Raw genomic sequence first — 23,229 nt, 5'->3', positions numbered from 1 at the left:
ACATTCTAAGACTCTTTTAGTGACTCCGGTTACCGCCGTAATGACATAACCTGCAATAAGAAAAGCTGCATTAGATGCTAGCGGATTCCGATGATCTGGTGTGAGGACATTTCACAAGATTAAAAGAAAGGTAATCGTGAGAGAGTTATTTAAAAGAAAAGTGGAAGCAAGTTGCAGCCGCAAGCACTTTTGTATCTTTAACTCGGCCTCTCCGAATGTCTTTGGCTGACCGAAAAGAGAAATATCCTGCATAAGGTACAGAGCAAAAAGACAGAAGAAAGCTCCGGGAAAGGGTGGCTCGGCTATGACTTAGTAGGCTTGTCTTGACCTTGACTGTGTGGGCAAAACTCGAGCTGAGTGCTGCTAATGAAGTGTCAGGACTCATAAGACCTTATGGAAAACTAGGCCATAGTGTGAGATAGGAGGGGAAGGGAACGTTCTTCTTGTTTCACCTGCTCTTCAAGGTGAATCACAACTTCTCGTTGTGAGAATGGCTTTAAATGTCTTGTGACCTCAGCTCGTCATTCCTTTTTCTTTTTTTAAGCAATAAGCAGAGGAATGCAGTAATTTTAATGCAAATAGGATGTAAAATAAAGAAAAAAAAAAACTTTTACTGTAAAATTGACTAAAATTGTAGGCCTATATCAGCCTTTTTTAAAGGTTTCTTATTATTTTGTGAGAGTTATAAAAGTGTTCTTGGTTATACCTTTTGTTTATTTTAGTATTTTAATGGTGCGTCCCTTAGGATAAATAACCATGGTTTTAATCTTTGGCAGACTGATTATCATTTATTCAGTTTAAAGGTCCAGTGTATGATATTTAGCCACTCATTACGCCCTTCCCCCTCTCTTTTGAAGCACTATACGGCAGCTGACACAGGACTAAGATGTCGTCATGATTTCGCTTCTTTGCCGAAGGTGACAACGTATTTACGAAACATAGTAGAGCAGTTTGTCCGTTTAGGGCTACTGTAGAAACAACATGGTGGATTCCATGCAAGCAGACCCGCGCTGTATGTAGCAGTGGCGGCTGGTGCACAATTTTTTTGAGGGGGTGCAATAAACCATTTGACATGTAATGTAAACGTATCATCACTGCTTAGCTAAAAAAAAAAAGGTTTAACTATCAAAGCATGTAATGGAGTGTTCAGGAAACTCTGGAATTGTTAATAATTACCACAGAGAGAGAGAGTAACCCTGTTAGTGTTTTGGTTGGCCATCCATCTCTTCTGTAATAAAATATGAGAGGAACTTTACAGTATAAAATCTATATATAGCTATAAAATATAACAGCAGCTTTGTAAATACCAAAAAGTGTACTACAGTATTACAGAGAGTAAACAGAAAAAACAATAACAGGGATTACTTATGCAGCGCACAGTATCCAATGGAGATAGCATGATTATAGTAGTGGGTTCTCTGCTTTTGTTGCATTGCTCGCGTGCAGTGTAAACACTTTATACTAAGGGTGAGTAAAGCTAGTCCTTTATTACTGTTGCGGTCAATCTGTAAATCACGTTCATGCAGTCTATACTTCTAAACGTGTATTTAAACTTCATAATGTTCCCTACCTGGTTTCTGGGTGAGTGAAGAATTAGGCTTGTTTGACTTGATGCGGCGGCGCAAGATCCGACAGGTGGATGACATCAAAGTACCGCGAGAGCGATTCAAAAATTTGTAATTACTATGGCTTTACGAGAAATGAATCAATAAAAAATATTAAAAGATTTTTTTTATTTTTATGTATTTTTATTAGCCATTAGCAACTCATTGTGTGTGGCTTTTTGCCATTTTGTATTATTATAATGGCTATCAGTATCTTGGTGTACTACCTACAGCATGTCTTTTTTTGTTATATAAAAAATAGCTCATAATGCAAAAATAACACCTCATAATGGCCAAAACTTCACTGCATTTTTAAACAACTACCTCTGACTGAAAAACACTTCAAAGCAGTGCATTTAGGGTCTATTTTAGGTATGGGCTTATTTCTCGGTCATTTTAAAACTTTTACAAATTCAATACACGCAGCCGTCTTGAAAAACTGTAGAAATGAGAGAGATAGAGAGCGACAGAAGGAGAGGAGAGAAATGATGAAAGTAAACTCATTTGTAAGCAACTGCACATATAATTAAATTTCCAGCTAAAAGCCTTGTTTGTCATGCATTCTCATTTGCATTGCTTTTAAATATTCATGCCTTTATTTGCATGAACTAGGACAGTGTCTGTTCATGAAACGTCACCCTGCGTTCCGAAGATGTTTTACTTTGACGCTCCGCTCAGCGCTATAAGGGACATTAATGTGCTTTCCCGACATCACACACACCCACTTAATGTACAAATGTAGCCATGTAGCAATCCATATCTCCCTTTTAAGCGATGAATCACGCGCTGTATAGAGGTGCACCAAAGCTTTCAGGATAAAAAATAAATAAATCTTAAGATAAAAGCAACACAGAACAGTATTAGAAGTGCAATATAAAGTAACAAAACAGACATCAGCAACTGACAAAATGGAGACTAAATAAAAATGTATTTTTTTATCAACCCGGCATGGGAATCATCATCTTGGTACAGAGAGGATCGTAATCTCAACCCATTGGCAAAATAACGTTTGGTTGAGTTAAATGACAATTGAAAACTATTTTACAAGGTGGCTAATTCATATGAATTCATGCAAACACATTTTTCCACGATTCACATCCATACCAAACACCACCTTGTAAAATCTTGTGGGATCAGGTTGGGTGGGATGTTAGACAGCGGGATGACATTAGCTGTTGGCATCCTATGTTTCATTGTTGTTCCTCTCTGTATCTTGTTTAAACGCATGTTCTCATTGCATTAGACTCAGAAGCGAGTGCCTGTCGCTGTAGGAGTGGGTCGGTCCTCAGAGATGAAGGAATTCTGTAAATATTTAACTGCAAGCTACTGTATAAGGATATACAGTAGACAGAGCCTGGACACATGCCTAAATAAGTAAATACATAGAAAAGAGAGGAGACTAACATCAGTGCGTCCATAATTTACACAATAAAACATAAAAAACAGCATTGTACAGCGCAAGTCGGGTGGTGGTGGTCAATTGAGACACCAAACCACTATAGACCCTTTAACACAAACATACTTACAAGAACACACCCAGGGCTTGGCCCTGTTTCAACAAATCACAGCGTTAGTTTGTGACGGGACTAACGGGGCTTGCATTTTAATTATCTTCCTCCATTCCAGCCAGCAGCGCACACACACAAGCACACGCTCATCTTTAAGCATCTCCTGCCCTCATTTGGGTAAACCGAGGGGCCGTGCTGTAACAATACATTACACTCACTGAAAAAAAAGGCTTCAAATTTTAACTCGAGCTAAAGAGCAGGTTTGGTTCTGGCTGCTCGAGTTAGCGTGGAACCTGCTGACGCTAGCTCACTATCTCTCCTCCTTTGTTTCTTTCTTCCCCATCCTCTTGTCAGGCTGATGGTGTGCTGGTTTGACATGAGCAGACGGTTGGTCTCCGAGGCGGATTAGAACACTGAGGTGAATGAATGTACGGACGGAGGTCAACCCCTGACAGCTCGCTGCTTCAAAAGACTGTCTTTAATTTCGCTCCATGCAAATCAATGATGATGTCTGGATGATTACAGGCGCATTACATCTTTTGAACCGAGTACCGTATACAAGCAGCAAATGCCATCTGCAGCGAGGCTCACCTGAGGTATGAGTTAGTTTCTGGTAACCTTACATGAACCCCCTTGCTGAAACATATATAATAAACATAGTTGAATTTAAAGTCAGTGTGAATTGTGACATATATCTGAGTGTAACAGTTTCTGGAATGAGGACAAATGTAGGGCGGAGCTTGATTTCATCCTTTGGGAATTTATTGGATTGTTGAAATTTGGAAGCCTGAATACCCTCCATACTAAAACATTGCATACGGACAAAGCTGTAAATGTACGTACGCACAAAAAAACTCACGCCAGACATGAAGTTGGAGTGGAGGAACGCACATTCTCACGTTAATTTCACTGTTAGTACATCCGACCGTGAGCGTGAAAGCTGGCGTACGCAATGTTTTTGTGCGTATGCAGCGTTGATACATGAGGCCCCTGGTCATTGGACAGGTAATAGTCCCACCCTTGTGCCAAGACATACGTCATGCAAAGAAGAGATGGTGTTTGGAGGGGAAATTATGAGGACACAGATGACCCACACAGATAAATCATTTTTATTATAAAACTGTTAGTTCCAGTTCTTGATTCTGATTGGTCAAGAGCTGTGCTTTATTTACAGTAAAGCACAGTTATGACTGCTTCGCCTAACGATTTTGTGTATCACTATGCAGCACCCTTAGTAACGTAATCGATACATTCTGTTGCTCTTTGCAGTAGATCAGGGACTATTTTTTCAGGCAGAAGGAAGGCTTTAATTGATTTTGCTTCATAAATGTTTTATTGATATGCATTTCTTGGCTTTAATATTTGTATTGTGTGGTAACCGTTTAATAGAAGCAATAAGATACGAGAGGCTGTGCTTTATCAAGAATAAATCACGACTGAAGGGCGCTGTTCGGAACGACGGGAAGCGGTCGATTAAGCACAGCCTCTTGTATCTTATTGCTTACATAAACACTTCAACCTTCAATAAAAACTAATAAGAATTGTCACTTTTAATTTCATGTTGACTGATATTTTTGGGAGGCGGCTCTGTTGAGAAGACCACTTTAGACCAACTTCATTGTTTACACCGGTCTTACTGGTTTCACCAACAAAACTTAGTCAAGCGGACATGATTTTTCTGTGTTAGCTGGTTGATAACAAGTCTTTAGCTGGTTTAGTGAAGAATCCTAGTAGCAACATTAACACAACACATGTTGGTCACCAGCAGTGCTGGTCTTTTCACCAGGATATTTTTTTTATTTTCACCGACAGTGATGGTATTTTGTTTGAAAACACAAATGCAGTTTGAGGAGCCTCTGGTGGCACACCCATCCCTCTCATCTCCCAGGAAACCACGTATATACGTATGTGCGAGTGACTGTGTCTGCATGCGCCCATGCTCGTCTATGTGAATGCACGGATGTCTGCGCGCAAGCGTATATGTCAAGGGCTGGCAGCAGCCAGACCCGCTCAGCCTCAAACGGGCAGTGGCCCAAACCTCGCCAGGGTTGGTGCTATTTGAGTCGACAGGACTCTCACATCCTTCTCTTCCTCCATCTACCTCTGCTCCTCTGTCCTCCCCCCAGCCCACCCCTCACCAAATCACAGCTGACATGTCGTGCGCCTCCCGGGGCCTCCGCCAGGCTTAGCTCATTTGGCCACTTGTCTTTATTTGTCTGACTCCAGGGGAACATTTATACTTTCATTCATCCGTCCTTCGCTTTCCTCAGCCTCTGTTTCCATATTTTTTGTTTGTTATTTAGTATATTTATTCAGGTATAAAGAGTGATTTCAGGTTTTTTAATAAGAAAATGTAGTGATATGTTTTCGACTGATAGAATTACTTTTACCTATGGTTGGGTAAAAACAGCCACTCATATGACCAGCTGATAACTTAAATCCTTTTTATAGTTGGTTCATAAACATTTCCACTTAAAGGGATACTTCAGCCAAGAAACATAATTTCCCCATGTTTTACTCACCCTCAAGGCATCCTAACTGAATATGACTTTCTTCTTGAAGAATAATGCAGTCGGAGTTATAATACCACATATCGTTTTCATCCAAGCGGTAGAATGGGAGTGAATGGGGGGCAATTTTTTGAAGCTCCAAAAAGTGCATCCATCGATCAAAGAACAGCTCGACACGGCTCTGTGGTCTTAACAAAGGTCTTTTGAAGCAAATCTATGCGTTTGTTTTTAAGAAATATCCATATTGACAGTGCTATTAACATTAATGTCTAACATAAAATACATATGTAACCGGGTGGTTTTAGAATTTAAACCCAGCCTATGGTGTAGTTTCCCTTTAAGAGCGCGGCCGCTGTAAATGACGTAATCTGAGTGCGATACTGGAAGAGAGACCTCGTGCAGTGCATGAGAGATGATTTCAAACCGTTAATGTCATCAAAGGTAAAATTCATGTTTCCTATGAGTCGATGAAGAGATTTATATTTAACCTGATGTAACAGAATGTTGTCGTTTCATCCTGAGTATGTAATACATGTATTTTTTGATATGGAATGATCCGTGTTGCATGTCGTTACAAGTGGCAAGTGTGATGGATTCTTGGTAAAATAGAATTCGGTAATCTTCAGATGTAATATGAATGCGTATGATGTCTGTGAATATCCTGTGTATGTGATATTTGATAATGTGTTTATGTTTAGCTGAGGAAAATACTGATTTGAGGTTTGTGCTTATGTGTTGTGACACTCCCGTCGGTCCCTAGTTTGTTTTCTCAGTTTTTGCCCCAGGATGTTCTTTCCCCACGCTCCCTCACGAGTCCCTCATTGACATTTGCACCTGTTCGTCATCATTGACTGTCACCTGCACCCCATCATCCTCCTTATCCAGACACTATATGTACTCTCCTTTGCTAGTTGTGTTTTGGTCAGGTCTTGTTGTAAGTTTGTCAAGTTGTAGTTAGACTTTATCTTGTTCCGTGGATGGTTTTGCTCATTATAATCTTGGTCCTTGGATGTTTTGCTTGTGTTTGTATCTTTCTGTGGATAACCTACCTTTTTGGATATTCGTTTTTTTGCACTTTTTTACATTGTGGATTATTATTTTTGTGAATTACCCTTTTGTTCCTGGTTCCTGCTTGTTTAATTAAACCATTTTTCCTTCACTCACCACCTGTGGCATCGTCCTTCATCCATGAACTGTTACATCTGTGGGTGCCCTTACCATGTTTGTTTGACTCTGAAGTGTGGTATTTCACCCTAAAGTGTGTCCTAACCTCCGTACAAATTTAACGGTTGTGAAAAATTGACACCGTTTTTGAGTTTCCGTCTTTCAGTTGTGAGAATCGGCTGAAAGCTTTATTTGATTTAATACTGTACGCCGTTATAGAAAACCCAGTTGGACAACGCAGGTAGTGTCATATCTTTTGTTGTATTCTGCTGAAACTGGAAACTGTTTTGTGTTGTTACAAGAATTTGATATAGATCTCTTTAAGGAGTCACTATAACGAACTTCAAGTATTGCATTGAGGTAATTCAACGCAAATAAATCAAAACCTTATAACCGTGTTAGTGTCAATTTGTTACTTTGCAACGCATACAGTAAATGTATACAGATTAGGAACAACTGGAGGGTGAGTAAATGATGACAGAATTTTCTTTTTTGGGTGAAGTGTCCCTTTAACACCTCTTTTCATTCAATGCAAGTGAATGGTGAGTGAGACTTCAGGCTTATCTGCTCCTTTTGTGTTTCACATAGGAAAGAAAATCATCCAGGCTGAGGACAACATAAGGGTGTGTAAATGATTTATTTGTTTGTAATTTTGGTGAACTATCCCTTAAATGACAATTGTGTAGTGTTCTTTCTACTCTACAGATGTCGCTGAGTCAGTTGTCGGCCCTCTCAAAAGCCCTAAACAGACATGCTCTTTACCTTTATCGCTTATCCGCATTAGTTTTACAGTGTTTCTCACCCACTCTGTGAACTGTCAACCCTCTCACTAAAAAATACATTTTATAAGCAGAAAAGTTTTTCTGGGTTTCATAAGAAAGCTGTGCTGATACCATCCCTATATGTTTAACACAAGGTGCATTGTTTTAAACAGAATTTTGTAATATTTCTTTAAATGCAGCATCTGATGTAACATTAATGTCATGTGTGTTAATTTCAAATGTTAGCTTGGGTTAATATGCAGAAAGAACAATAAATAAACCAGTTGCAGGATGATTTTCACGTAAGGCATACATTTAGTGGCTTTGTAGCGCACATTGCTCTGTTTGTGCATCAGCGTGACAAGGTCGAAATGGCAGCAGTGTCCATCCATTGGCGTGGTTTTAGGGTGAGACTATCTATATATCGATCAATGACAGACGGGGGAGTGTTGGCAAACATTTTTGTGAAAACGTTTATTATTATTGCAGTTCCATTCAATGGCAAATTGGACACTTCACATTTAATAAGGTTAAGCATCTTTTCTATGGTATTAATTCACATCCATGGCAAAAGTCCTTTGTGGTCTTTGCACTAAAATGCTCCCATCCACCTAGACCCACTGCTTGTTTGCAGTGCAAGAGCTTGTATGGATTTGTAATTTTCTCTTTGGCATTGATCTTAACTGTATTTTCCCCTAATCTATAAACAGAGAGAGCGAGAAAGGGAGCGAGCAACAAACAATCGCCCGCACTTCAGATAATTTTATCTTAATTACCGCAGGGAGCAGGCAAAGGCAGTTTAAAAATGAAATGAGAAAATAAATACTAGCTGAAGTGCGATCGCTCGCGGCTCTGAATCATAACAGGTCAGACAAAAACAATCGAAACACGTTTTTTCCCACATCTGTTGGCCCCAGGGCCTCATATGCGGCGTAACCTCGGTGACTCAATGTTTTTCTGGATACAGCTGGAACAAATCATAAGGGACTCTGCCTGTTTGAAGCTTCAAATATATTCAAAAACTCTCTTTATCTTATTCCTCTCCTGTTTGTAACGTTTGTGTCTTTTTGTTTTCCTTTAGCAACCGATTTAATAATTCATAAATCTGGTAAAAGACTCATAACCTTATAATGAACCTTGGCCTTTTCTAGTCCAGATGGTGACATTAAAGGGCTCGACCCAGGGTTCTTAGTCAAGATAAGGCGAAAGGTGGTAAATGACAAGACTGATCAAAACATTCTCATGTCACACTTTATCACACCTCAGACCAAAGGGGGTAAATGAGAGCAGGTTAACAAAATATGTCACGCAGAACTGTGTGGGTTATGTATGTCTACACAGTAAAATATCTGACTGTATTGTCATCTTAAACAAAACAGTGTTTTATGCATATTATGAATGAATAGTATGTTATTTCTATATAGAAACTATACCAATGTTTTTATTTTGAAATTTAAAAATACCAAAAACATATTGATAATGTTCAATTTTCATTTATTGTAACTTAAGATAAATAAGAACAACATTTTAAAAGGCCAGTAATAGACAGATGTTTTTGGCATCATCAGCAGGGCAAACTGGACCAGCCAAACCCTGCCCCCTCGGGTCATATTGAGTGTAACAAGGTCAGAGTTAATTCTGTTTAATCTAAACTGATAGTTTTTGTTTAAACCAAATCTTTTAGAATTCATTCTGTAGGAAAAGGTGTCTTCACAAAAATAATTTAGCCTCCAAATTACATTAAGCCACATCAATATGTGGTTCAACCTGAACTCACGGGAATTAGTAATTATTTTACGAGGTGGTTATAATAATAATAATAATACATTTTATGTAAGGCGCCTTTCAAACCACTCAAGGTCACCGTACATCAGAAGTAATAGATAAGACAACAACAAGTATCAATATCAATAAAACACAAAAAAGAAAAACCGTTGTTACGAATAAAATGGGTTTTTGAGTGCAGACAGTAATCATGTAGGATAAGCTATTCTGAATAAGCGAGTTTTGAGTTTAGCTTTAAATTGAGATAACGAGTCTAAATTACGGATGTTAGCTGGGAGAGAATTCCAAAGGAGAGGAGCAGCCCGGCTAAAGGTTCTATGACCCATGGTGGTTAAACGAGCCATAGGTGTATGAAGGAGACCCAGTGAAGAACAACGGAGAGTTTGAGAAGGAACGTAGGGCTGAATGAGATCTGAGAGGTAAAGTGGAGCGAGGTTATGGAGACTTTTATACGTGAGAAGAATTTTAAATTCAGTGCGAAATTTGATAGGAAGCCAATGAAACCGTTGAAGAGATGGGGTAATGTGTTGTATAGATGGAGTCCGGGTTATGAAACGAGCATCAGAATTCTGAATCAGCTGAAGTTTATGGAGAAGCTTGTGTGGTAAACCAAATAAGAGAGAATTTTTTTTAATATTACAAAGATGAAAGTAACAAGACCGATTTATACTATTAATGTGAGCTTTAAATGAAAGAGTGCTGTCAAAGATGACCCCCAAGTTCCTAATCTGGCGAGAAGGTGAGACGAAGGAACCATCAATAGATAAAGAAAAACTGGAGGACCTAGAAAGACTGGAATTAGTGCCTATGAGGAGTACTTCAGTCTTGCTACCTTTAATCTTAAGAAAATTAGCAGAGAACCAACATTTTATTTCATCTAGACAGTTAGTAAGACAGACAGGTGGAAGAATGTAGTCAGGCTTTGTAGATACATAAAGTTGTGTGTCATCAGCATAACAGTGAAATTTAATACCAAATTTGGAAAAAATATTACCGAGTGGGAGAAGATAGATTATAAACAATTAAGGACCTAGGACAGAACCCTGAGGAACGCCACAGCTAACTGAAGAGTGTTGGGAATGGAAACTTTTTAGTTGTACGAACTGTGTATGGTTAGAGAGATAAGAAGTGAACCAGGCGAGAGGAATACCAGAGATACCAATAGTAGATAAACGGTTCAGCAAAATAGAGTGTGAAATTGAATCAAAGGCTGCACTCAAATCAAGCAAAACAAGAATAGATAAAAACCCATCATCAGCAGCCATTAACAGATCATTAGTTACTCTCACCAAGGCGGTTTCTGTACTATGCTTGGAATGAAATATTGACTGAAAACACTTTATTATCTTTATTGTTAGGGTATGCACCAGGTTTCTTAAGAATTGGGGTTATAGCAGCTATATTAAAAGATGATGGAATAATGCCGGAGTTAAGGGAGGTATGAACAATACAAGTTATAAGGGGGAAAAGAGAGGGAAGACATGCTTTTACTAGGTGGGTTGGTATGGGGTCAAGTAAATGTGGAAGAGTTAGATTTATAAATGAAATTAGAAATTTCTAGTTCAGATGGCAGGATAAAAGAAGAAAAAGAATAAGAGGGGTATCGGTTAAAACACTGTATAATGAGTTATAATATGAGTTATCCGAAGAGACCAGGTGTTGGTGGATGGCACTTATTTTATCGCTGAAAAAAGACATAAATTCATCAAATTGAGCAGTGCACTACAGGTGTGCAGGAAGACAGTGGAGAACAGAGCTTTATTATTACTATCTCCAGACTCAATCAAATGTGAAAAAAATCATACTTTGCAGAAGAAAGAGCATCTTTATAAAGATTGACATGTTCATTATACAACTTTTTATGTACCATAAGTCCAGTTCATTTATAAAAAGGCATTCCAAACGCTGGCCTTTAGTTTTTAGCCGCCGAAGTTCAGGAGTAAACCAGGGCGCATGACACGCATGATTCAACTCTAAAAAGTAATTCTCTTGCTGCCAGGTCTCAACCAAACAGAGGAAATCCAACTTACGATCATCCACAAAGTCACTGATGAAGAGACCCTTGTTAGTGAGAGAACGTATGTTGAAAAGTCCAACTTTCAGCACATTTCCAGCCAGTGAGGAGCTAGCCGATCTGGCTAACCTGGCTAACACGCTCTGGTCAACAGTCCGCAAGTATTCCTTGCGGCTCGGGTACCTGAAGTCCAGAATGACCGTATATCCTTTGAATCGTCATACCTGAAGCCCCATCAAGTCCCACGTTGGATATATTTCGGACGGGGGCGATGAATGATATCTTGATGGAGGCAGAGCGACGATGGAGGCTCGGCAGAGTAACACCGCAGCAGATAGAGCTTGGTCGCTGTGTATAGAAACAGCGGGGTCTCCGTGTGGAACAGTGACGATAGAACAATCCAAACGATGATGAGGAAATGGTAAGTCCACATCGTGTCAGTCAAAACAGAGTTTGACAATAAAAAAACACAATTAAAACACCGGAGGGCAGCGGCAGCCAGTAGCGCCAGCGTTCACTCAATGTGCCGGAAGTAGAATTGTATGTTGAATTTGTATGTTGCGAATCACACAAAAACGTACGATTATGAGAAAAAAGCAATACTGAAGGCCCACCCCTAATGTCACTGGCGTGAAAGCAAATTGTACTAAAATGTACGAGTGAGATCTAATTCCTACAAATTGGTCAAAATTTGCCAGTCCGTAAAATGTTTACGTTTTTGCTGTGAGATTGTGTTGGGTACTTCATCACTTGGAATCAGTGCACATTTTTTGTTTTAATCGGAATCATTTTAAAATGATTAATTCTGTAATTTGCACTAGTGTGGGCAGGAGACTGCTAATGCAATGCAGACATGCACTCCATTTCTTTACAGTGCAGCCCACGTCTGATTTCCATGTCACTACTTCTCAACTTTCATCTAAAGATAAGACAGCCACAAATCCATATATTCAATTAGGCTCAATTTCTTTGTTCCATTACTTTCTTTTGTCTTTCGAGAGGATAACCGCAAAATTTTTCTGGAGCGAAAGTTGTACTTTCAGGCAAGTTAGACAGTCGTGCTGTCAAGCAGTGAAATCGCTTTTTCATAAACAAACTTCTCAGCCTCATAATACATCCAACAACTTAAACACACACACACACACACACACACACACACACTGCCCACACTGAGTGACTCTCCAGATGGCTGCTGTGAAGAGTGCGTCAGACTTCAAAACGCTTGTCACATTGCTCATCAAACCCATCATATGGAATCTCCAATTAAAACAAATTTAAAGCGTTTCCTCCTCATTCAGTTCTTGTAAACAGCATTAACATTTGTATGACTGGACTCTGTGACCTCTGTTGCTTCTTGTGCCCTGATATATCTTTTTGGATTTACAAATGAACAGCGCCGGATATGGCAATAAACACCCTTCAGCTAGCACAATGCTAACGCCAATCATTCCTCTTGCCATAGCCAGCTGATGAACCGAAATTTGATGGTGCAATTTGCATAACATCTGTTCTTTTACAAATGGCAAACCCACAAACTCTCTCGTTTTGCAGTTAAAGGCACACTTTTGGGTCCTTGAAAAGTTTTGAACCGTATTCTTGCACCATGCAAATGTATTAGTGGTCATGCACAGCACATCTGTCTTTCTGTCAGGCTCTGGTATTTACAGTGCAGCATATAAAATGTTGATGGTTGTTATTAGGGAATGATACAGTTAGGGTCTGCTTCGCCCTTGGAATTATTGATGTTGTTTTGACTTCCCCGGTCCTGCTTTGTGAACTTGCTGTTGCCGGGTAATAATTAAGACTTTGCCTGGAAGAAACAAAAGAGCGTCTCTCTTGACTGAGGTAAACAAACTGTTGTAGGTTGTGAAATTGCAAGTCCGTGCATTTAGGTGTCTAATGTTGTAATGATGTGCTTGAAAGATGTTCAGCTCATGAGAGAAGGAGACACGTAATATGTTTCGTTATTTCTTTTCCTGCGTGAAGAGCGTTCAGAGCTTTTTGGTGTGAGGTGCAGATGTGGTTTTACTGGAGCAACATCCGAGAATCAGCAGCACAAACCGCTTCGATGTTGGGTTCCTCTGTTGTTTTCGCATATGTTCATTCAAATACGTTCAACATATTGCAGTCATTTTACGGCTACGTTTTTCTTCACCGCAACAACAGTTTGTTATATGAACAAGACAGCAGCTGTTGTACTTGGTGCATGTAGTGTGTTTAGTATCTAAACAAATGTTTGTGATCTCTGGAGACACATTAGAAAAAAACACAGAGGTGCTGGTCACAGTCATTAGGTAAACCAATGTTTGTTATTTGCCAGTTTACATTCATTATTTTATTTATAATGTTTAGATCTATATTTGGATTGTCACAATATACCAGTATTGACTGTAACTCTGGTATTAAAACCATGATTATTAATACTGTGTTAATACTACACATTTGATAATATTGTAAATAATTCAGCACCCTTATATTTTTTCCTTAAAGGGACCATTTTCCCAAAAATAAAATTCTGTCATCATTTCCACACCCTCAAGTTGTTCCAAACCTGTATTAATGTATTTGCTCTGATAATCACAGAGAAAGATATTTGGAAGAATAGTTTGACTACCATTGTAATTTTTCTAACAAGGGTAGTCAATGATGACCAAGAACTGTTTGGTTACAAGCACTCTAATTTTGGTGTGATTTGTTGGCCAATAAATATGAATTCGACTCATATTATTAATTAAAAATAGAAAGATATTGTGATAATATTGTTATCATGAAACCACAATAACAGTGTAGTAAAAAATTACCCTGAAGAAAAAAGACACCCCGAATCTATATTTTGAAGAACAAAATATAAAATCCAAGATCATTTACCCTCTTTAATTTTGTGTGAACTGTTCCTATAAAGGACATCATTCAGTTTGTAGGGATGGTACCAAAATGATCTCCTATTTCTGAAACTTGGTGGAGCTATGCCATTTAAAGGACTCATTGTATGAGCACTTTCAACAAGTTGGTATGATTTATTAAGCTCTTCATGAAATGTCTGGAACATATTTTGCTTAAAAACACTCAATGGTTGTGTAAACAAAACCCTTTTTGCCTTGTCAAAAACAGTTATGCTCACAGCAACCCGTTTTGGTGCATGTCTCTTTAAATGATAATGAGTTACAGCGCACCCCACCCCCCTTCAGTCCGGCGTGTCAACTCAACACACGTGTAGTACTGCCATGGCAATGGTTTAGCTAAATTATGTTTCCTGAACTCCTCTGCGGTTAGTTTCGTTTTAAACGTCTCAAATCATTCGTCCAGAGACTAAAAAATCCATCAAAGCAAACAGCACTCACATTGTGCGTGTATGCTTGCCTAAAATCCACGGAATGCTCACCTGCAGATCTCAGCGGAATTACATGGATTTTAGCGCTTGTCGTTGACAAGATATAATGTTACACACACAACGTGAGAGCATAACTTGTATGCTGTGAGAGATTTTTCAGCCTAAGGATGAATGATTTGAGACGTTTAAAATGAAACTAACCGCAGTGTTCATTTTAGCATGAACCCCTGTTCATTAGCAAAACAAAAGCTTGCTGCAGCTGAACATATTAAGGCACATAATGTATTAACATACATACAGCTAAACTCCAAGTGCCCATTTGCCAAATAACATATAAATATAGAGTAAGTTTAACACTGGCTTTGAATGGAACATGATTGATTATGAATAGAAATGCTGATCACATCATTGCAGATTTACGTCTTGGCAAAAACTAAATGAATAATGCATAAACACGGATACAAACACTCGCATAAACACACAAGACATTTGCTCATTATGGCAGAGGTGGTATGACAGTGGTCACAAAAGCTAGGCGGACTGACAGTTGTAACATCTGGACAATCTGTTTCTATAAAAACATCTTTTACCGTCTCTTAGCATGACAGCTGGGCTGTGTTCTACCTGGCCTGACCCGCCACTAATGGGGTCTATGGCTGCCAAACGCCAAACACTAACACATGCCAACGCTTTGTTTCTTTATTTATTCATCCATATTCTCGTTTCTTATTCTGTTCTTCTGCTGGATCGAGTATCTGACATCTGCTGCATCCAGATTACTAGGGATTTTGTCCCGGAACAAGACGTTTTTTTTGGGGGTGCACCGAACAACCGAACATGTTCGGCCGAAAATAGCAAAAAAAGGCATGAGAGAGCGAGAGAGAGAGAGAGACGCGTGTGCGCTTTATTAACACAAACATTTTGGAAGTGTGTGTGGAGCATTTTAAAGTGTCAAGTGTACATTTCTGAATGAAAGCGTCTTTACCGGTCGGTAACTTTACTTCAGATGGAAGCGGGCGGTCTGACAGTAGCCCTGCCGCTCGCGACATCCTTTGACATCATACAGTGGTCACGTGCACACAGTTCCCTGTACTAAACAACTTGTCAAAGTACGTTCTGTGCATCCTGGCCACGAGCGCACCTTCTGAGAGAACAGTCAGCTTTTGTGGGCGGAGTTTGGAGGAGAGACGTGAACTGAAATGGTTGTCAGTCAGCATCAGTCAGAATTGCTTGCATTGGATGTTTGTTTTTCTTAAAATCATTTTGCAATGTAGCCTATAATAATCCATCAATTTTAGTTTATTCGTATTTTTAGCTTATAGTTGAATGACAGTTTTTAATGAACTGTTTTGTTGTAGGGGTACAGAGTAACTTACATTACATTCTTTTAGCAGTCAGTTATAGGCCTAATATAGGCTATTCAATTTAAAAAAAAAAATTCATTGACTTTGTTTTGCTCAATATTATTTTAAGTTGTATTGTATTTTATTGAAAAGCAAGACAAATTATAAAAAGCACATTTTGACCGTTCCGTTTATGCAATAGTGAAAAAAATGGCTAAATAACTAGAAGAAATGAACCATGAAAGAAGAAGAAAAACTAGAAGAAAAAAACATGTTCGGTATTCGGCCTTCGGCCAAGTGTTTCATTTTTATTCGGCTTCGGCCAAGACATTTCATTTCGGTGCATCCCTAGTTTTTTTGCAAAGTTATCGTGAACGAAGATGTAGGTTGCAGTTTTTGTTTGGCTGTTCTGACTCAGATATGCTCTTTGACTCTTTGACTGAATTACTTTCTTTCTTCTGCAGAAAACAAAAGAAGATTTTGATGAATGTTGGTAACTGAACAATGGCGGTACCCATTCACTTCTACTGTATGGACACAAAACCAATGCAAGTCATTGTGTACCAACGTTGTTCAGTTACTTACATTCTTCAAAATATTTTTTATTGTGTTCTGCAGAAGAACATAAGTCATGCAGGTTTGAAATGGGTGAGTAAATAATGACAGAAATGTTATTTTGCTGTGAACTATCCGCTTAAAGGAGCCGTGCACCCCGTTCCAAAAGTAAATCTGAGGTATTTACTCACCTCATTCATTGTTATTCTTTGTCTTTTGTTTTGTCTTAGTTGTTCTGAATGATTGACATTTTTGGTGTTCGTGATTCCTTTAAAAATCAAAATGTTGTGTTTTTTACGTCTTAATGAGTAGATATGCCAAAAACAACCACAAGAAAGGCATATTTGATTAACTATTGCTGTGATCTAAGCAGCCATCCCTGATTTGGTTAGCTAATGTGCGTTTCACGTGGGGAACATTGGTTCGTATCATACCTCATGAAAAACTCAATACATCGTACAGCCGTTCTATCACATTAACCGGGCTGTAAAATATGCCTTCCTATTTTATCTGAATAGATTATCTTAACTAAAACAGGCAAGAAGCCTGTTATTACCTCCTTCACACATAAAATATTAGTCACCTCGGCGTGACTGTGCTTTTCTAACCTTAAGTGCAGTTGTCAGATGGAAAAGACTGAAACGCACAATGGCTTTGACTTCTGCCATTATGCCGCCTGTGTAATGGTAAACACAATTATTTCATTTAGACGCAGGTGCTTTGTTTGTCGCTGCGCAACGGTGTTAACCTGCGGTCTGTATCTCGTCTGGTTGAAGCGCAGTAGAAGGGTGGATCCGTGTGACTGAGAAATATGAATACTAATGTGGCTCTGCCAAGAACAATTAATAGCTGGTAAGCATACGCCGACCTAGCCCTTTTTAAATATGAGTGTTTAATTAGGCTGAATTATTAATTGGGGCTTTATCATATCTCAGAGCACAGAGTGAGAGAGGAAGGTAAATGGGTTTTAAACTAATGACTGCCGTAGTAGATATTTAACTCCAGTCACTTTGACAAGATAAAGCAGATAATAATGTTATAGCGCCTCGTGAATTATGAACTCAGTCTATATAAAGAGATGCATTAGTCTCATCTTCAGAAGATGACGTTGAGCCATTGCATTTGTTTAACGGCCCGTCACCTAATGACCCCATGAGGCAGGGACTGAAACCTATGAGGAGAATATCGTGTGAATGAAGACGATGTGTTTGTGAGAAACTTTAAGTGTCATCTATTCTCTCGCTTCACGTGACACTAAAGCTATTTTTACTGTTGATTTAGATTGAGCACTTTGATAGCTCTTGAGAGACGCTTTACATAAAGAACATCCACATGTCTGCAACCTTGGTGTGTTTCAAAATTTATTTTATTCATTTTATTAATTAACAACAATCAAAGGCTTCATTACTTCAAGGTATGTCCGTTAAAATGACTTTTACACGGCAATATTCCACATGAATGAAAAATACATACCATTTGTAATATTCTCTGTTGCGTGTCGGAAAGCAGAATGTATATAGGTATTTTTAAACCTCTGTTTAAACGAACATAAACATGAAAGGCAACCTATCTTTCATAACAAACATGTTTATTCCAATCATTATTATTACAAACATCCACCAACTTGACAGTACAAATGCGAAAAGATGACTCCTACTCAAGATTCATGTTTATGACCCCACAAGTTGCTTTTCTAACCTTCTGGTGACTGTGTTGGTTCCCTTGTGTGTATGTGTGTGAAAGTGGCAGGAAGAGGTGCTAATGGTCGAAGTACAGTGATCGTTTCACACCCATGTAACTCGCCAAGTGACATTTTAGCAGCCTCTCACTTCTCGCACGCACACAGTGGATAAAGCGCAGCTGGTTTTACATGTTTTCTTTTTTGGCCCCTATGCACCTGCTAGTTAGGTCAGTCTCAGGACCCCTACGTGAATGTCGTCCAAATGTGATATTTGGAAATACTTGTGACCACAGTGCATTTGTAATGTAGATGCTAAGGCATCTCTCTAAATTTTGTCCACCTACTCATCTGTCAATCCGTTGTCAAACATGTACAATATATGCCATTATTTTGGTTCCATCTGTTGATTGACACGTAGGCAGACAACATTTAATGCTGAAAAACATTTTATTTCTGATTTTTGCATAAATGGTCACAAGATATGCTATTTAGACATTTCACTACTAGGTGTAAATGGTGATCTGTGCCATATGACCACTTTTGATAAAATTTTGGTTGACCTTTGTTTTTGCACTTGCTTATGCTAATTTCAAGCATTCCCTTCAAAAACTCTAGTCTGAACGCTGACCTTACCTCCTCACCGTAGTTGCCTTTTAATTCTAGACCATACACACGCGCACACACACGTCCTACTTGCTTCATGTCTCTGTGACGACCCATTTACATGGAAATCATAATGAGGGAAAATTGAATCTGTGCCTGTTATGACCTCATAATGGCCGAGTCGGGTGGTAAGGGAGAGAGAGAGATATCCTTTGTGAGAACAGTGTTTGAACTAGCAGAAAAGCTTTTCTCTGTCCCTTGATCTGGACTGTGTATAATTCTTATTATGTTTACATGAGCAATGTTTAGAAGGTGAGCTGAATTTAAATGTCTAGCATATGCTCAGCGCTTCAATTAAACTGGAAGTAATTATTGTCTTAAATCTTTTGTGACACCTAAATTGTTGAAAATTGCCCATTACCGATCAAAAAAAGACGTTCATATATAGGGCTCCAAATTGATTTAGACCGTCTGCTCTTGAGAGCCTGAAGATTTTACAGACAATAAACCCATCAGGAAAGTTGTTTTTAGCGATTTCCAATGTCTTTAAATTTGTTCAGCGTGCCAATATAGCGTAATTTCTGCTTCATTTAGGTCCAACAGGATTGAAAACAGTCAATACGTTGTGCATATTAGGTATGCTGGAGCTTGCTGGCATCGCTATAAATCAACATTTCGAATTATTGCAGAATTATGCGCACACATGGTTCATTTTCAGATTGACGACCGATATCCTAGAAAGCCTGAAGCTATGGCACCTGAAAATAAATGCATTATTTCTGAAGTTATATGGATCAATCTTTGAGTCCCGCAAAGTTTAGTGTGAACTTGAAAGGACGCTATAAAATAATGTTAGAGGCCTGCGTCTTATCACACATGCCCGCACGTCCCACATGTGTGTAAGAGAAAGATTTATCACACAAATGAACCTGTGAAAATAACTTTCTGCATGACTACCATCTCTGATCATAGCAATGGTCCCTCTCTTGAAAAATGGTGCTTGCGTGGTATGTGTTTGTGTACTCCTAAGAGTAAATATGTTTGCTTTTGCCTTTGCCTTTTAAAATTCTTTGTACGCATTGTACAGAAGACAGTCTACACTTTTTTCAGATCTGTGTAAGCTTTGAACCTTTTAAAAATATTTGTATGAAAAATAAAACCAGGAACATGGATCTGTCCGTCATATGACGCCCACTCACAAGCTCACAATCCTATCCGTACCCTCTGACCAATAAAAGCAACCCATCTATAACCATTCCACAAAAGCACCTTAGGCTAAATACAATGTTTGTTTTCTCTCTCACTCACAAATACTTACACAAACATACCTATTCACCAAAAACATCCCAATTAAAAATCACACATTACAGTTGCACATTTTTAAGCCCAAATCTACCAAACTTTCTGCTAGAAGATCACACAAACCAAGAAGCATAAAGATCCCCACAAAGCTGCAGGCTATTCAGCCATGAAGTTTTGATGCACTAGTGGTCAGTCGTATACGAGGACTGCGGATGTTTTGGGCTGGCCGGAGGGACTGCAGATCAGAGGGTACTGGCCTGCCCAACCAGCTGGAAAACTAGCAGCATGTCTGCTATAGTATGGGGCCGCTTGGTGCTGGAGCCAGGTGTGAGAAAGAGATGTCATGCTCCAGAGGGCAAGCCAGCTATCTACAACACCCCATTACCCTACTACAGAGAGAAGAGGGACAACTCAGACTCCAGTGGAGTGAAAGACAGACAGAGCAAGAGAGAGAGAATATAAATGGGAAGAGAGATTAAAGGAGGGAGAGCTGGTTGGTGTTAATGGAGACTATTTAATGTGAGGGGCTAAGAGACACTACGAAACCAACGTGATAAAATGGAGAAAAATGAAAATGGAGAAAAATAGTTAACATAAGATAAGACTAATAATCGCACAGGCTTATTGCCAGTGTTTTTTCGACGTTCATACCCAAGCGTTTTTCTCTGGCGATGAGCCGAGTAAATGTGCAAATTCACTCCCTGACATACATGCTGCTTAATGAAATACAGAAATACCCCGGTACACAAGGTGGCGCTGATTTTAAGAGGATAAAAGTTGGTTACTTTCTACCCTAAACAATGCCAAAAGAGTTCAACAAATGTAGCATTTTTGCCTTACTGTTTTAAACGTTTAAAAATCACTAAACACTTGACACAAATTGTAAACTATTAACATTTAAACACCACATAATTATTTGATTGACTGCAGGGCTCGACGTTAACGCTTGTCCGGGACAAGTGAATGTTTCGTATGGGTGTCATGGCTCTGCTTCCTTAGTCATGTTTTTCTTGGTCCTGTAGCAGAGCCATGACAAAGTCTTTGGTTATGTGTGGAGAGAAACATATTATTGTCCGTTTGACAATAATATACGTTCTCTCCAGTGTCTTGTCATTGGCCCCATCCCTCTTGTTTCCTCGTTATCTTTCCCTGAGTGTTTAATGTCTCACACCTGCCCCATGTCGTTATCCCTCGTTTGTGTTTCCTATAAATACCCTCTTGTTTCTTTGTCTTGTGCTCGTGCATTGTATGTGTTTGGTGCCTGTACTGTGTGTTCCTGTACCGTGGTCGTGCTCTTGTCCGAGATCCTGTTCCTTGCCTGTTTGTCATCTTTGAGTTTGGTGTCCTGCCTTATTTTTCTCCTCCGTGTTTTTAAGACGTTGTGTCGAGTTTATTTTGTTAGTCTTTTGCCCCCTCTTGGGAAGTGTTTTGTTTTGTATTCCTCCTTTTTGTGCCTTAGTTCATAGTTTCCGTTTCATTTTTAGTCCTGTCTTTGTTACCCCCTCGTGGGTGTTTTGTTTTGATTTAATAAAGTTTTGTGTTAACCCCTTCACCGCCTGCCTGCGTTTGGGTTCTTCTGCCGGTCCATGACAATGGGCAAGTGAGAGAGAATTTTACTTGCACGACCGGACAAGTAACTTGAAAAAAGACACATATGTAGAATAATAAGAATATGTGCATTAGACAGAGCTGCTTGTTTGTGTGTGACAATAATCAATGGCGCACCACACTGAGTCCACGCGGACGAGGAATCCTGTTATTTCAATGTCATCTGCTGTTCTGCGTGTCTGAGTGAATTATGTGCACAGTTTAACATTCAACATTAGTGATGGTCGAGGATTTATCTGCGTCTGCACTGTATGAGGATATGAACACATGAACTTGCTTTACATGAGTTGCTCTGAGAGTTTATTTTACGAGCGTTTTACTGTTTGAGTGAAGCTATCTGCAAACAAGCGTCTTCCTGAAGACCCGTCAAAATAAAAGTCCCGTTAAATTGAACACTCAGACAAAAAATACTGTAGTGTACTATTGAAAATTGAAGTGCCCTTGTAGTAAATTGATAAACACTGTATACTATAGTAAAGTTCAAAAACAATATAGTAGGAATTTTACTGCAGTTTAGTATAGTAAATACTATAGTATCCTACAGTAATTTATGTGGACAAATATACCACTATTGTATAGTAAAATAGGAAAAACACAGAACTTAGAACAAATTAAAACAAATTTAGGTAATCTAAAAATGATATGGCCCTAAATTATCCATCTGTATGTAACATTAATGTCTTTTGTCAGTTATTTGCCTGTTCATAATGAACTACACTTGCACATTTCTGCCTGTGCTACCAAACTTTAAACCTCTCTAGCACCAGTGCTATGTGCAAAAAAGCCTTAACACTAATAATAATTACTGCTTGACTTTGTTTTATAGTAGTCACGGAGAGTAGGCCTATAACCAAATTCTGGCGGCCAAAGCGGACACTAGTTAAAATGCTTAGAAGAAAACTTGACCAATCTAAATCCAAAACAATTATATTATATTATAATTCAAATTAAACATCATTTTTTATCTTTGGACAAGTAGTTTTTGTACTCGGACAAGTGAATGACAAATTTACTTGTCCGAAGGACAACCACATGACAATGCTTAATGTCAAGCCCTGGACTGTGCAGCTGCTGCCGCTTATTCAAATAACAGACGTTGGCCGACGCAAAGAATTGTGGGTTATCTCTAGCAACTAAGGATACACCTCATGTGTCCTCCGAATTCTTGTTGAAAGTAGGTCGAATTAGAAGGGTGCATATGGAGTGTCCTACCTGCTTTTATGAAACGAGACAGTCTCGATGACGTAGCAGGCTTCAAATGAGACCTCAAGAGGACGGTGTGTACAAGCCTTGTAAACAGATAAATGGAAGAAAAATAGGTAGAATACCGTAAAACAAGAAATTAATATGAATTTTATTAATAATTATAGTATGTTTTTAATAGTAAATATTTAGCACAGGGATGGGCATTCATGACAGCTTGACAAAACCATTTAAAATAATATTTAATAATAGATCAA

Source organism: Triplophysa rosa, linkage group LG13, assembly GCF_024868665.1.
Source record: "Triplophysa rosa linkage group LG13, Trosa_1v2, whole genome shotgun sequence".
Lineage (NCBI taxonomy): Eukaryota > Metazoa > Chordata > Actinopteri > Cypriniformes > Nemacheilidae > Triplophysa > Triplophysa rosa.
The sequence above is the reverse complement of the archived record's forward strand: the minus strand, read 5'-3'. Positions refer to the sequence as shown.